This window comes from Hemitrygon akajei, chromosome 4 (assembly GCF_048418815.1).
Source record: "Hemitrygon akajei chromosome 4, sHemAka1.3, whole genome shotgun sequence".
Classification (NCBI taxonomy): Eukaryota; Metazoa; Chordata; class Chondrichthyes; order Myliobatiformes; family Dasyatidae; genus Hemitrygon; species Hemitrygon akajei.
In genome coordinates, this window is record NC_133127.1 from 178970695 (window position 1) to 178987559 (window position 16865).

Consider the following 16865-nt stretch of genomic DNA (forward strand, 5'->3'; position numbering starts at 1 on the left):
GATCTTCAAACAATAGCACTAGAATACCACAATAGAAACAATATAAGGAATCAGATGATTTATTAAAAATTAATTGATATTTCCCAATCAAACTGCTGAAATTTAAGTCAAAGTTCAGTAGCTGACTTAAAGAAATGGTTTTAGCACTCTGTCTAATGTCTGAGTCAACACATATTCACTTATGATTCATGTATTTTGTTACGAAGTTCATAATCCATCCCTCGCTATGAGGTTTCCACTCCCCCACCTTGTTTACAATCGATTGCAAACAAGGTGGGAGAGCAGAAACATGATTGGATAAAGACGAACCAATCAGGAGAGACATACTACAGAGGTATAAATGCCACTGGATCAGACATGCCCAAGCATCATCTGGATGAAGATGGCAGAGCCTGTCATCAAAATGTTGGATATTATTGATACCTATACCCCGCTGGAAGTCTGAGAAGGTTAAGACATTTTTCCGTGGAGCATAGGACACTGAAGAGATGTTCGATGGAGGCCTAAAAAATTATGAGGGATATAGATAGGGTAAATATAAGCAGGCTTTTTCCATTAAGGTTGGGTGCCAATAGAACTGGAGATCATAGGTTGAGGGTGAAAGGTGAAATATTTAAAGGGAACCTGGGGGAAGAACTTTACTTACGGGGTGGTGTGAGTGTGGAACAAGCTGTAAGTGGAAATAGTAGATGCAGGTGTGATGACAACATTTGAGTGAAGTTTGGATAGGTACATGGATGGGAGGACTGTGGAGTCTAGGTTCCAGGTGCAGGTCGACAGGACTAAGTAGAATAACAGTTTGGCATGGAGTAGATGGGCCAAAGGGCCTATACTGCTCTATGACACACCCAATACAGTAGAGCTGGCAGTATCTAAAGAAGTGATATTGGTAGGGTTGGAGAAGATTTACCAGAATGGTTCAAGAGATGACAGTTTTCAGCAAAGTGGTTTGTTTCAGTTGTACTCTTGGATTCAACAGAGATGTGCAAGAAAGTGACAAGTTTAGCTAAATTAAATGAAAATAAACAGCTATTCCTATTAGTGTATGGAACAAGATACAGAAAAAAATAGATTTAAAATATTGGTCAAGAGAAATATCAGAATGGAAGGTAGTAGAGCTGAATTTAAAGAAACATTTTATGCAATAAGCTCTGTCCTGATATTCATTGCCCATGAGGATGGTGGGACTGGAGATGATCAATGACTGTAAAATGTCATTGGACAGGTGTTTAAAGTAAATAACCTTGCAAGAGGATAAATCAGTGAATGGAAATGACTGGACTGCTCTTTTGAGCTAGTATGGATATTATTTGCCAAATAGCCTCCTCCTCTGTCAATAATGTTTCTACAACAATGCAAGTATTCTTTTATTTGTCCACCAGGCAACATTAACAAAACTAAGTGATCTGGTCATTTAATCAGCAGATGTGCAAACTCGTCTCAGGTGTCTTCATCTGAAACAAGTGCTATATATAGAAGTTAACCAACAGTTATGAAATATTGACAGATTTGAAAGGTGCAAGTTTTTTACTAAGATACTGATGTGTATGTTAAGGAGATACACATGATTACAGACTGGAAATGACCTGAATCAACCTTTCCTCTATATACGGGTCATCTCCCTTCTCCACCATTAGAACTGGTGCAGGATTTTGTCTGAAACATCAACAATTCCTTCCTCTCCAATCCTCCCAGAGCTTCAACCGTTTAGAAAACAGATGTTTTTTTTAATGTGAATGCAACTTTGGTTTATTACATTATGGGACAAAATTAAAGACAAGATAGTAAGGAGAAAATGGGCATTTTACTTTGCTGAGATCAATTTAATTAATTAATGATTTTGGAAGAGATACTCAAAGAAGATATTTTAAATGGGCATTTTAAGGATATATTTTAAAACAATATTTTTAAACTTTCATCCTTGGACGTCAAGAAAAAACAAATAGAGATGAGAACCCCACTTAGCTCTTCAAACCTGCTCTTTTATTCTATCTGTGATCCTATCTTTTATAACCCATGTTTACTAAAATTCTAATAAGACCAAGGTTTAAAATTATTAATTAATTAATTAGTAATTGCAGGAAGGGTCTGCAAAAGGCCCATCTCTGATTTTTAAGTTTTTTTCTAGACTCACCAACCACAGATGTTTCCCTTTTTTTATTTCATTATACTATTTTTCATTCTATAACTTTCCAATTTCCAGTGAATTTTATCCTAGCTTGTTAATCTCAGCGATTGAACCCTCTGCGGCACAGATGAAATTAGATATTGGCTCAGTAATGTTAACTGTGGAAGACAGTAGATTCTGCACATTATACTCCGCTTCAGAAACTTTTTCCTTTATGCCAATGGAAATGAATTTCTGAAAGGCATACAATGCACAATATTATTTTATCACCTGTTTACATTATTTTTCTGAGAACAAATTCATTATTCTGTGCTCTCTCTCTCTCAGTGTATCTTCCAACAATAAGTGCCCAGAAAAGCTCACCATACTCCAGACCAGGATTTTGGATACACTATGAGAGAGTAATGTTAAAAGATTCATTTCCAGCATTCATTTTATCTTTCTGTCAGAGTTTTCTCTAAACATTCTTTCTGGCTTTAACAGTCAGCTGAAATTCAAAAACAATCCTGTTCTGAGTTCCCTTTATCACACAAATCACATACTTCTTTTTATGATTCCACAGCTTTGTAAGCAGGCTTCTGTAACTATGCTCTGTACAGAATGAATAGGCACCCTCTGCTGGCAATAAACCACTGCCCGGGCAAGTAAAAGAGTGCTATACCTATGTCCCTGAATAGATGACGAACTTTCTAAAGCTACTTCAATGTTACTGTTGGCAAAGAGCAGCTGAATTGTGAGCAGAACACTATTACACTGTCAGTGACCGAGGGTCAAACTTGCTGCTGTCTGTTTGAACTGCCCTCTGTGTCCATATGGGGTTATTCCTGGTGCTCTAGCATCTTACCACATTCCAAAGAAGCACGAGTTAGCAGACATAAATGTAAGCGATTCTGCAGATGCCGGAAATCTTGAGCAACACACACAAAATGCTGGAGGAACTCAGGCAGCGTATATGAAGGGGAATAAAAAGTCAATGTTTTGGACCTAGATCCTTCATCAGTACTGGAAAGGAAGGAGGCAGAAGCCAGAATAATAAAGATGGCTGAGCAGAAGTAGAACAAGCTGGTAGATGAAGTAATCTCTTCCCCCAACTCCTTCTCTCTTTTTCTATTTCCATTCTGGTTCCCTTCTCCTCATCTGCCCGTCAGTGGCTTGGGGATATGTTCTAATCTTCCTGCCATTCAAAGGGTTTTCCTTCTGCGCTTCACCAAAGTAGAAAAGCTTCAAGGGCTTCCCAAGCCACAGTAAGTTTGAAGATTATGGCTGGATGTTAATTACATCATTTGAATCTGATCTGCATACTTAATGCAGAACCCCATTACAGGCATGGGTTAGATAACATTAGGACTGAGAGAAGTTAATGTGAGTGAAAGGAATAGACTCAAAGAACATATATTTTCAGAGTCCTTTCAAAGTGAATTGTATTCTAGATCATCTCTGTGGTATTCATAGAACTTAGAAGAGTACAACACTGTACAGGCCCTTTAACCTACCCCAAGATCAATCTAATCCTTCTCTGTCCCATAGCCTTCAATTTTTCTATCATCTCTGTGGCTATCTAAGAGTCTTATAAATGTCCCTAATGTATTTGCCTGCAACATCACCCTGGCAGTGCATTTCACACACTTAACATTTGTGTAAAAAAAAGGCCTCTGACATTCCCCCTATACTTTCCCTCCAACACTTTAAAATTATGCCCCCTTGTTTTCGCCAGAGGTGACAGGAATAGTGAGAAGCCATGGGATGTTCCACTTTCAGCCAAGATGGCCGACAGGGCCTCGGCTTAACACGTTATCCAGAAGATAGCACCATAGTATGTGCTAAATTCCCTCAGTATTACACCAATGTGTCAACCTGGATATTTACGCCAGAGATTGGGAGGGGTCTGGGATAGTTGGAACTAATAAGTACAGGTAAGTAATGAACTCAGGGATTATGAGGTTGAGAGTCCATCTTACCATGCAAGAGGTACATTCAAGAGTCTGATGACAGTGGTATAGTAGCTGTCCTAGTGATACATGCTTTCTGTCTTTCGTACCTTATGCCCCATGGGAGGGGGGAAGAGGAAGAGAGAATAAATAGAGTGGTCGGGTCCTTCATTATGAAACCAGGCTATTGGTGGTGTTCACACTTCAGAACTTAAAGCTCTCAACTCACTTAACCTGGAGGGTATTGGTCTGAATGAGATGAGAATAAAAATGAATAATAAAGTGACTATTTGTGAGAGCATGTCTATAATCTGATTATTGCAGGACTATTCTCCGCTTGCTTAATCCATCGTATGCATCCCATGTTTACAATTGTGAAAGGTTGTGAAAGGTGCATTCTACCTTTTGGCTTTTAAGCTAGCATCTAGGAGCAATAATAATGTGGTAAAATAGACATTTTTGCAGTAACTGGACCTGTAAGTTAATTCAACAAGCTTTTCACAGTTTAGTTCATCTGGGTATGCTGGGATTAGCGAGGGTCCTGATGAAGTTCATTAGAGCGGTCCCAGGAAATGAGAGGTCAACTTATGAAGAGCGTTTGATGGCTCTGCGCCTGTACTCACTGGAGCTTAGAAGAATGAGGATGGGGGTGGGGGGGGGGATCTCATTGAAGCCCACTGAATATTGAAGACCTACACAGAGTGGATGTGGAGAGGCTGTTTCCAATAGTGGGGGGGGGGGGAGACTAGGAGTAGAGGGCACTGCCTCAGAACAGAAGGATGTCCCATTATTACAGAGATGAGAGGGAATTTCTTTAACCAGGAGATGGTGAATCTGTGGAATTATTGCCAGAGGGAGCTGCGGAGGCCAAGACATTTGGGTGTATTTTAAGCAGAGGCTGTTAGTAAGGGTGTCAGATGTTATGGGAAGAAGCCAGGAAAATAGGGTTAAAAGGGGTGATAAATGAGCCGTGTTTGAAAGGTGGAGCAAACACAATGGATTTACTGGTCCAATTCTGCTCCAATGTCTTGTGGTCATTATGGATCTGTGTTTTACTATTCCAGATCGCATCTTGCCTCTAAAGTTCAGGCAGCTTGTTTTGCAAAGCAGGATGGTGCATTTGTTGCAAGATTAAAAGCTAAATATTGCAGATGTTGGAATTCAAAATGAGAAGGAAAAAAAACGGTGACTGGGGCAGTGACTGCAGAGAGGATAAGGCAAGGTGAACATTTTTGGGCTCGTGTCCAATTTTTGCATTTCTTTTTCTCAGAGGCTGCACCACCTGCTTTAGGCATATCTTGTATTGAAAGCTATAAAAAGAATTTTCTCCGGAGCACAGAGAGAACTGCTTCAGGGAACAAAGGTACCACAGGGAAAAGTGGTTAGGGAAGAAGTCAAGAGTAAACTCCGGAAGAAACTTGGCATGGAAATGTACAGAATGTACTACTGTGCTACAAGGTGCTACCAGCAAATTATTGCACCAGGGAAATAGCAAACTGAAAGATAGTGGATCGATAGCACACAATAAACATACAGAGCACGTAAAGGGTGGCTGCATCAGCTGGAAAAAGAGCTGATAAAGTTCCATTAAGCCAGGTAACCAAGTATTTTTGAAGCCCTTGCTTTCAAATTGATTCTTAAACCAAACTGGGGGGTGGGGGTGGGGGGGAGAAAAAGCATTTCTCACTGCACTTACTGGTTAGCACTAGTAACAGCTCCTGTAGTTACTCAAGATGGCAGACCAATCCCCTCCAGCTGGAGAGGTTTAAGTTCCAAGCTGTGCAGCCTTCACAAACTTCAACCATTGCAAACAAGGCACACACAAGATAGAGCAGGCAAGCAGGGAACAGCTCTGCTATAATTCCATTACAGACATGCACACACATCTTCACCCGACAGCAGTCCACGACGTGCACATACACGTGAAGTTATAGAATCGCACAGGACAGAAACACCGCATTTGCCCTGACTGTACAACAATCCCATTTCTATTCTCCCCACGCATTCAGATCAGGCTGAGAGGGTTGCGAGCTTCACATTCTGAGGTGTGAACATCATGAATAGCCTGAAATCATAATTAACATATCCTGAAGATTCTCTCTCCTTCGCTCCCCCCACCCATGGAGCAAAAGATCCAAAAGCCTGAGAGCATTTGTCACCAGGCTTAAGAACGGCTTCTTCTTACAGCCTGTTGCTTCACTGGCGTTTAGTGCAGCAAAGAATGTCCTCGATCTCTGGCGGTGTTCAGAGCTTCCTTCACCGTGTCAGTAGCTTCTTCTCGGTTTTCACTACAGTCAGCCATGCACGTCCAGGGTGGAGATGCAGGAATACAGTTGCAATCAGATGTCGAACAGTCCCGCTTGGTGGCGCAATAATACTAGCGCCGGACTCCGGAGCAAAGGTTTCCGAGTTCGAATCCAAGTCGGGTTGAGCATCGAGCTAGCAACTCGGCCTCATAAAAACAAAAATAGCTTGCTACGGAAACTCCGTCATGACGGTGCCCCAATAACTCCACTGCCGAGTTGAGGGCTATTCTTCTTCTTCTTCTTCTTCTTCAGATGTAGAACAATTCTTCATTGTTGTTTCCGTAACAGTTTTGTTTGACCAGTCAGGGCTGTTAGTCCTGAAGTTTAGAGAGGACCTGAGGGGGATATTCTCAGCCAGAAAGTCCAAAAAAGACTTAAGCTGATGGGGTCAAGAATGCTCACAAAATTTAATAAGCATCCAGACAAGCATTGGATCACTAGGACGTAGAAGGTTACAGATCAAATGCATGTAAATGAGATTCGTGTAGGTAAGTACAATGGCTGGCATGAATACAGTGGGCCAAAGGGCCTGCGATTTTTTTGGTAATTTCACCATTATTGTTGCAGGGAAATTTGACGGGCAGTGTATGCACAAGCAAAGTCTGCAGAAAGCAATGTGATATACGGTACCACTCGGTTATTATTGATGCTGATTAATCAGATAAATTATCAGTCAGATTCTATTCAAGATGTGACTTTGTTTGCTGTCATTTCCAGTACATGAGTGTAAAGTGGAACAAAATAATTGTTACTCCGGATACGATGCAACGCAAAAAGCACAAGTACTGTAATAAAATTACATAAGATAACTTTTATACACGGATTGATTGTATGTCCATAAAGTGATGCTAGGCACAGGAGTGTCTGTACATAGGATGACTGGCAGGAAATGATAGAGCAGTGCTGGGGGAGTGTGGAGGGCTGGGTTGGTGGGTGGAGGCATTGATCAGCCTTACTGCTTGGGGAAAGGAGGTGTTTTGAGTCTGGTGTTCCTGGTGTGGATGCTACATAGCCTCCTCCCTGATGGAAGTGGGACAGACAGTCCACGAGCAGGGAGAGTGGGATCCTTCACAATGCTACTGGCCCTTTTCTGGCACCATCATGTACTTTCTGTACGTGCGGCAGGTAGGCTGATTCTGGTAACGCACTGGGCAGTTTTGACTACCCTTTGTGGAGCTTTCTTGTCTGCCGCTGTGCAGTTTCTCTACCATGCAGTGACGCAGAACGTCAGAATACTCTGACTGAATCTGTAGAAGGACGTTAGAAAAGATATGCATAATCCAGCTGTCTTCAACCTCCGCAGAAAGCAGAGAGCTTTTCTGATAGTGTAGGATGTGTTCTTGGACTATGTGAATAAACAGTTCCAGGAGGGTGAAGCAGCACAACTGAATAATTTCTGTAAGAAGAAGACAGGGTTCCAACCATTACATTTTCTGTAGTTGAGTAGGCATTAATCATGTTTCAATTAATCCAAGGATACACCTCAATGCCATGAATTTGTTATATTTGATGATATCAAAGGGATACCTCTCTGTTTTCTGCAACAATTTTCTACACAATCCTGACACCTACTGGCCTTACCTCCTATTGTCTTTCTCAGTAGTACTGACATTACGTCTATTATATTTATTTGTCCAACTGTGAATGCCTGCAAGAAAATGAATCTCAAGGTGGTATGTGGTGACGTAGACTCAGTGGCCACTTTATTAGGTACCTCCTGTACCTAATAAAGTGGCCACTCAGCATATAGTCATGGTCTTCTGCCTCTATTGCTCATCCACTTCAAGGTTCAATGTGTTAAGCATTCAGAGATGCTCTTCCGCACATCGCTATTGTAACATGTAGTTGTTTGAATTACTGACACCTTCCTGTCAGCTTGAACCCAGTCTGGCCATTCTCCTCCGACCTCCCTCATTAGGAAGGCATTTTTCTTTGCACCGTTGTCTGTAAACTCTAGAGACAGGAGATCAGCAGATTCTGAGATACTCAAACCACACAGTGTGGCACCAACAATCACTCCATGGTCCAAGTAACCTAGAGCTCATTCCATCCCCATTCTGTTGTTTGGCCTGAACATCAATTAAACCTCTTGACCATGTCTAAATGGTTGTACGTATTAGGTCGTTGCCATATGATTGCCTGATTAGATATTGGCATTAATGAGCAGGTGTACAGATGTACCTAGTAAGGTAGCCACTGAGTGTATATTGCAAAACTATCCATAAACAAGAGAAAATCTGCAGATGCTGAAAATCCAAGGTAATACACACAAAATGCTGGAGGAATTCAACAGGCCAGACAGCATCTACGGAAAAAAGGTACAGTCGATATTTCAGGCCGAGACCCTTTGGCAAGGCTGGAGAACTAAAGATGAGGAGTAGATTTAAAAGGTGGGGGAGGGAAGAGAGAAACACAAGGTGATAGGTAGGTAAAACCGGGAGGGGGTGGGATAAAGTAAAGAGTTTTACAAACCAGCTTTCATTTCCCTGATTTATATGTTCTGCTGCCTAATGCTGAAGACCAACTTGATCATGAAAATAAAATTCAGATATTATTTTAAAACTGTCACATGCCTGACAACAAGAAAGATCTCTTAGGTAGATTTATTTGAACAATTGTTATTTGGTATATAACTCAACATATATAGTGGAACATACTGAGAATCCAGTAGATGGCAGCAAAGTCACACAATAAGGTTACAGTTTCCTCAGGTCTTCATATAAAAATATGAAGAATCGAAGAAGAGCAACTACAGATGGCAGGAAGAGGGAAATTCCCAAGTTTTTCTCTCAGGGGATGTTGACTTCAGCCAGTCATGCAAATATTGATTTTTATATTCAAAACTGCAAGTCTAAACCTAGAACTGAATGTAAAGGCCAACCTGAGATCTCAATATAATGCCTCAAATTTAGTGCAAAGCAACACACACAGACACACACAAAATGCTGGAAGAACTCAGCAGATTATTTAGTATCCATGGGTGGGGAATAAACAGTCGATGTTTCAGGCCAAGACCCTTCATCAATTCTGAATTTTGTGTGTGTTGTTCTGGATTTTGCAGAATCTCTTCTGTTAATACTTTAGCGCAATTGTCCTGTAATTTTAGTATAAAGATTCAACTCATATTTAAGGAAAATTCTCTCTGCTGTTTCATTGTAAGTTCCACCCGTACTTTTGCTTGTGTTGGGTTGTTTTCATAATATTATATAAAGAGATATTTGTAAAAGGTTTAAGTGAAATTTTAGGAAAGCTATCAACCCACATCAAGTCAAGTCAAGTCAAGTCACTTTTATTGTCATTTTGACCATAACTGCTGGTACAGTACACAGTAAAAATGAGACAACGTTTTTCAGGACCGTGGTGTTACATGACACAGTACAAAAACTAAACTGAACTACGTAAAAAAAAACAACACAGAGAAAGCTACACTAGACTACAGACCTACATAGGACTGCATAAAGTGCACAAAAACAGTGCAGGCATTACAATAAATAATAAACAGGACAATAGGGCAAGGTGTCAGTCCAGGCTTCGGGTATTGAGGAGTCTGATAGCTTGGGGGCAGAAACTTTTACATAGTCTGGTCGTGAGAGCCCAAATGCTTCAGAGCCTTTTCCCAGACAGCAGGAGGGAGAAGAGATTGTATGAGGGGTACATGGGGTCCTTCATAATGCTGTTTCCTTTGCGGATGCAGCAAGTAGTGTAAACGTCTATGATGGCTGGAAGATGATCTTCTCAGCTGACCTCACTATCCACTGCAGGGTCTTGCGATCCGAAATGGTGCAACTTCCAATCTTTTAGCTGGATGATGTTTAAGTTATCTGCCAATTGTCATTGCCAAGGCTTACACGTGCATACCATGTTACATTCTCCAAAATTATTCACCAACACTAGGGGAACCAGAAGGGACGAAATTAAAGGTGAGTAAAGCAATCGACAAGAGTGAAAAAAAAGTCTTTTCCAACTCATTTGAGAAGATTTATTCTATTAATGCTAGCATTTCCTCACTTGATATGAATGTAGACATTGTTGGGATCCTCCTTCCTTGGTCTACCCAAACTAAGGTTGTTCTATATATTAGTGATTATGCCTTTTGGGGTTTAGATTACAAAGCACACAACATTGTTTTGCTTCTGTGGTTTTATGCAGCACCTTACGCCTCCCCTCCTTTCTTTCAGTAGGAGTACAGGGTGAAGGCTAATGGTTTATTAAAGATCACTGAAGTCCCCTTTGGTTTGTAAGATGGAATATCCAAAGTGACATTCCCACTTGAGAGTGGATGATGAATATATTTCACCCTTGCTCTCCAATAGCTCTGGCAAAGATTCATTTCAAATAGTAGTGTTATCACGCAAGAGTAGCACTACATTTTACAGTACCAGTGACCCCAGTGTGACTCCTGCCACTGTCTCTAAGAAGTTTATACATTCTCCCCATGACCATTAGGGATTTCTCCGGGTGCTCTGGTTTCCTCCCACATTCCAAAGACCAACCACTTGGCAGGTTAATTGGTCATTGTAAGTAGTCATGTTTGGGCTGGGGTTGCTGGACAGTGCAGCTCGAAGGACTGAAAGGGCTCTTCAATCAATCAATCAGAAAGTAAATGAATGGATGAATGTCAAGACAACTGCTAAGGGGTTGTCTATTGGTGGGTCATTGGGTGGCTTAGAGGCCGAAATGGGATCCACATATTCTGGTGCAGTGCTGGCAAGAGTAAGTGGTGGTTATGATCAATGGTTGGGTCTTTTGTCTGCGCAAAGGCTACAATTAAGTATAAATTATGATCATTTTCTTTCAAAGTACTAGGGGATTGTCCAATTCTCTGCAAATGTTTGCTCTGAGAATGGAGATGACTGCAGTTCCCGAAACCTACCATTAGGTGGCAGATTGCTTCAATATTTATCAGCAACTCACTGGCCTGAAGTTCTGCACCAGGAGGGGAAAAGGATGGAAAGCAAATGCAAGAGAGCACGGGTGTGCCATTCCAAAAGCTTCTGATTGAATTTCTTTGCTGTCCTATTAACAGCATTAAAATGCCATCGTGTTCCCTGCTTTATATTTGACATGCACTGAATGTTAAGTTACCAATTTACATAGTACATACAAATTAAATCCTCCCTATGCTCACCCAAAAAAAGTTAAGTCCAACCATTTTTGAAAATACAGTATTAATTCAAATTAAACACTGTCACAAGCCCAGAAAATTAAATATTACAAATGTGGACCTCGCTCCTGAATTTTTAAAATGTCAAATGTAAATTTTGCTCTTTTGTTAGTTTTCCCTCTCCCAACAATGCAATATTTGTTTCATTCTCTACATTTTCCTTTCTATCCCAATTTCAACTCATCGCAGAGACCCAGTATCCTCATGTCTCTCATCAATTCTCACAGACAGAAAAGAAGCTCATTAAATATCAAGGTCAGCTCTCAGTAGTAGCATTCAAAATTAGACACAGGTCATGTTCTCAGTGTTCTTTATTCTGATTAGGTCACTCTCAGGATGGAACAGCAGCACCTTATATTCCATCTAAGTAGCCTCCGATCTAATGCCATGAACATTGATTTGTCCGACTGCCAGTAATATCTTGCCCGTCCTCCTTCTTCATTTCCCCACTCTAGCTTCTCTCTTACTTATTCTCCTCGCCTGCTTATCACCTCCCCTGGTGCTCATTCACCTTCCCTTTCTCCCATGGTCCATTCTCCTCTCCTACCAGATTCCTTCTTCTCCAGCCCTTTACCTTTTCCTCATATCACCTGCCAACTTCTTACTTCATCCCACCTCGAACACCCACATGGTAGTTTGTACCCCTTCTTCTCCTCCCCCACCACCTTATTCTGGCACCTTCTCCCTTACTCGACAGTCCTGATGAAGGGTCTCAGCCCAAAACCACGACTGCTTATTGATTTCCATGGATGTTGCCTGACCCGCTGAGTTCCTCCAGCATTTTGTGTGTGTTGTAACCAATTAGATACTTAAGAGGTGTAGTCATAGTTGCAATGTGGGAAACAACAACCTTTCACAATCATTGGGGGACAGTAATAATGGCCAGATCTATTGGAACGCTATGATTCAAAGAAATGGAGACTTATACAATGCCACATTGTATTAGTGTTTGTATGGTTACTATAGTGACCAACTTCACATGGGAACTTGCCCTCATTTTACCTCTAGTTATAAAACTGGCATTCATGATTGTTTTGGTATCAATGTAAATTGATTCAGTATTAAGCAGTAAGAGCATAAACCTCAAAAGTTAAAACCTGGACACAATGAACAGGGGACAAGATTAGCATCTAGCTCGTTGAATTCAGCAAGGTCCATATTAGGTTGAAAACTTGTATCAGTCACAGGTAAAAGAACCATCACATCTCAAAGTTCTATTACCAAATTAATAATTGCAATAGGGTTATACACTAATAAAGTGGCCACTGAGTGTATGTTCATGGTCTTTTGCTGCTGTAGCCCATCCATCTTAGGGTTCAATGTGTTGTGCATTTAGAGATGTCCTTCTGCACACCATGGTTGTTTGAGTAACTGTCGGCTTGAACCAGTCTGGCCATTCTCCTCTGACCTCTCTCATTAACAAGGTGTTTTTGCCACAGAACTGCTGCGTACTGTACGTTTTTTGTTTGCTGCACCATTCTCTGTAAACTCTAGAGACTGTTGTTGGTGAAAATCCCAGGAGATCAGCGGTTTCTGAGATACACAAAACACACTGGCAGTGACAATCATTCCACGTCAAAGCCAGTTAAATCACATTTCTTCCCCATTCTGATGTTTGGTCTGAACTACTACTGAACCCCTAGACCATGTCTGCATGGTTTAATGCACTGAGTTGTTGCCACATGATTGGCTGATTAGATATTTACATTAATGAGCAGGTGTACAGGGGTACCTAATAAAGTGGCCACTGAATGTTTACTCACCTTGGAAGTATATTACCATCATTTCATTACCGCTGGGCCCCAGTGCTGGAATTCTTCACTCCCAACCCATGAATAGATTTTCTCCCACCCCTATCTTCTCCGGGGCACTTAGAACGATTAGATTTATTTCTCACTTGTACATTGAAACATAAAGTGAAATGTGTCACTAGCATCGAATCAAATCAGCAAAGATTGTGCTGGGTAACCTGCAAGTGTCAATATGCCTCCAGCACCAACATAGTGAGCCCACACTCACTGTCTCTAACGGTAAATATTTAGAATGTGGGAGGAAACTGGAGCACCCAGAGGAAAGCCATGTGGGCACGGGGAGAACATGCAAACTCCTACAACACGTACAACACGCTGGAATAACTCAGCAGGCCGGGCAGCATCCGTGGAAACAAGCAGTCAATGTTTCGGGCCGAGACCTTTGTCAGGACTGAAGAAGGAGGGGGCAGGGGCCCTATAAAGAAGGTGGGGAAGGGTGGGATGGAGAAAGCTAGTAGGTGCCAAGTGAAAAATCAGTAAGGGGAAAGGTCAAGAGGTGGGGGAGGGGAAGCAGGGAGGGGATAGGCAGGAAAGGTGAAGAAGGAATGTAAGGGGAAAGCACTATGGGTAGTAGAAGAAGGCAGAATCATGATAGAGGTGATAGGCAGCTGGAGGAGGAGGCAGAGTGAAACTGGGATGGGGGAAAGGAGGGGGAGGGAATTACCGGAAGTTGGAGAATTCAATGTTCATGCAAACTCCTTACAGCCAGCAGCAGGAATTGAGCTCCAACCCCAAAGCTGGCTACTGTGAAACATTGCGCTAATCACTGTGCTACCATTCAGCCATACACATAGGCAATAAACACCAGTCTCGTCAACAATGGCCAAGGGAAGGATGAAACTTGTGAAAAATATTCACTTCAAATAACAAACATTCAACAGGGTAAATTTAATGACACTTTCAAGATTGGATTCACTCTCTTTTATGCTTCATCCAATTTAATTCCTCACTGAGTTCAATAAAGAGTGAGATTTTACAAAGTATAAAATGTGTTGTACTACTACCTGTCATGTTTTACAAAGCTCACACTGCAATCAAAATCGTACACAATATTTAAGATGTAATCTAACTAGGGTTGCATATTTATTTAAAATAACTTGTCATCTCTTCAGTTTAATGTCTTTGTAAATGTATTTGTTAAATATCCTTTACCAGCTTATTAAACTATATTGTTACTTTCAATACTTTCTTTGTTTAACTCAGTTCTCCAGTTTCCTTGCCTCATTTGGACTCATATTTTTCAAGGTTAAATTGTCTTACTCATTCTTCATCACCATTCAAATGTCTCTAGCAATTTTTTAACAGATTATATTCACACTCTGGAATTGTAATCTGTTTATTATTACCACAAGTACAGTAAAAGGCTTTTGATCACCTGTTATAGAAACAGATCACTCCAGGGATACAGTCGCCTCATCCAAGTAGTAAAAAGGAAAATAAATTGCAAAATGCCAGGCCGTGCAGTGCAGGTAGGCAAATAGAGTGCGAGGGGCACAATGAGATAGAATGGAGATCAAGAATTCATCTTTTAGACCGTTTTCAAGTGCCTGAGAAACAGCAGCACAAAAGTTATCTGTGAACCTGCCGGTAGGTGCTCTCAAGCACTATAACACGCTTGTTGCAGTCCTCCTCTGTGTTAACTACAATGTCAAATTTGGCATTGTGTGCAAGATTTGAACTCTGTAAAATGAATGTGTCCTCAGAAATTTGTACCAAACGTACAGAATGCTCATGAAAGTCTACTCTCTAGACGGGCCCCGTCGTTGAGTGACAAGTGATGCTGCACTGTTGGAGCTGTTGAACAATGGAGGAGATGATCAATCAAGACACCCTGCCTGTTGGATGAATAGGATTATTTTGAAGTGTAGTTAAATTATATCTGATATTCTGATCAATACTCATCCCTCAATCAAGACCATAAAAGTAGTTTATCAATCGTTGTCAAACTGCTGCTGCTGTATGCAAATTACACTCACTGGCCAATTTATTAGGTACACTTAATCATTAATGCAAATATCTAATCAGCCAATCATGTGGCAGCAACTCAATGCATAAAAGCATTGCAGATAAGGACAAAAAGTTCAATTGTTGTTCAGACTAAACATCAGAATGGTAAAGAAATGTGATCTCAGTGACTTTGATCGTGGAATGAGTGTTGGTGGTTTGAGTATATCAGAAACTGCTGGTTACTGAGAGAGGTCTGAGGAGAATGGTTCAAGCTGATAAGAAGGTGACAGTAGCTCAAATAACCTTGCGTTACCACAGTAGTGTGCAGAAGAGCATCTCTGAACACACAACATATCAAACCTTGAAGTGGATGGGCTACAGCAGCAGAAAAATCATGAACGTACACTCAGTGGCCACTTCATTAGGTATGTACCTAATAAAGTTGCCACCATGTGTACAGCATATTCCACATTTCCTGTATTGTAACCATAACCAGAATACATAAAAAATCATTAGTTGTATAATTTATTTGGGGAAAAAAAGCAAAGCAGTGTTAAACACGTAAGTACGTATAAGCAAGTATATTTAATAACATATTGTGATATTACACTTTCAGAAATTGGGAGGACAATACTGTGACGTATCTCTCACCCTTTCAGTTCATGGTATTTCTCTGCTAGAGCTGCAGGATCAGCCCAAGCCACACTTAATCCACAGTTCCTCTTCTATTACATGTCACATATAAACGGGTTTTTATTCACCCACAAAAAGAAATGGCTTTCAAAATTAGTGCTAGTCAACATAAAGAGATTGGTCAATGAATGAGTGGCTCATTTTTGTTTCATTTGTTCATATGGTATGTAAACCTCTCAGGGAAGAGCAGTAAATATTGTTCTACTCTGATACCCTTGAACTGGGTGCCATGCTAGGCTTAATTATGAACCAAGCCCTTTACCGTGGATATATAGTCAAATACAGGTGTCACGTGGCAGATGTATCAGATTATGATGGGTCTAGATAAAGAAAAATAGAATCTACCTGCTTCCCTTAGCAACAAGGCTGTAACACATGGAGGATAAATTTCATGAAATTGGTGAAAGTATTCAAGTGGCTGTGAAGAAAATATTTTTCACCCAGAAAAGAATCTGCATACTTAGCACATTTGAAATTTATTTGCATGAATGCTTGAAGAGCCGTGGCCTATGGAGTTATGGCCCTCATGCTGAGAGTAGTTTTCTCTGTAAGAGACACTATAGACTGATTAGTATTCTTCTGTGATGTAAGTTTTCTCTGACTTCCATGGCAAACAGGATAGGTTTCTAATGGCAATCAAGTGTTTCCCAGTCATTACGCCTGATGCTGGCATTTTATTTATTTTTTTATTTAATTATTTGCATTTAAACTCCCCAGCTGTCATGGTGATCCTTGTACTAATGCCTCAGGTCAAGTGTCTTTGCTTAAGACACAAATACATTAAGTTAACCACCGTGTTGTCTGGAAATGATCTGTTGGCCACAGTTCTGTACAGTGAAAGGGAATCTTCGGCCACTTAAAGCATTTAGCTCTGAAATCCATTATACT

General features: G+C 40.8%; 2 protein-coding genes across 5 annotated transcripts in view; one reads left to right on the top strand and one right to left on the bottom strand.

Annotated features, from left to right (window-relative positions):
• The window catches only part of gabrb3 (gamma-aminobutyric acid type A receptor subunit beta3), a 669933-nt gene that overhangs the window by 516829 nt on the left and 136239 nt on the right, over window positions 1-16865 (bottom strand). The gene's annotated exons all lie outside the window — the stretch shown is intronic.
• gabra5 (gamma-aminobutyric acid type A receptor subunit alpha5) overlaps window positions 1-16865 on the top strand; it is an 81133-nt gene that overhangs the window by 11600 nt on the left and 52668 nt on the right. The window lies entirely within an intron of this gene.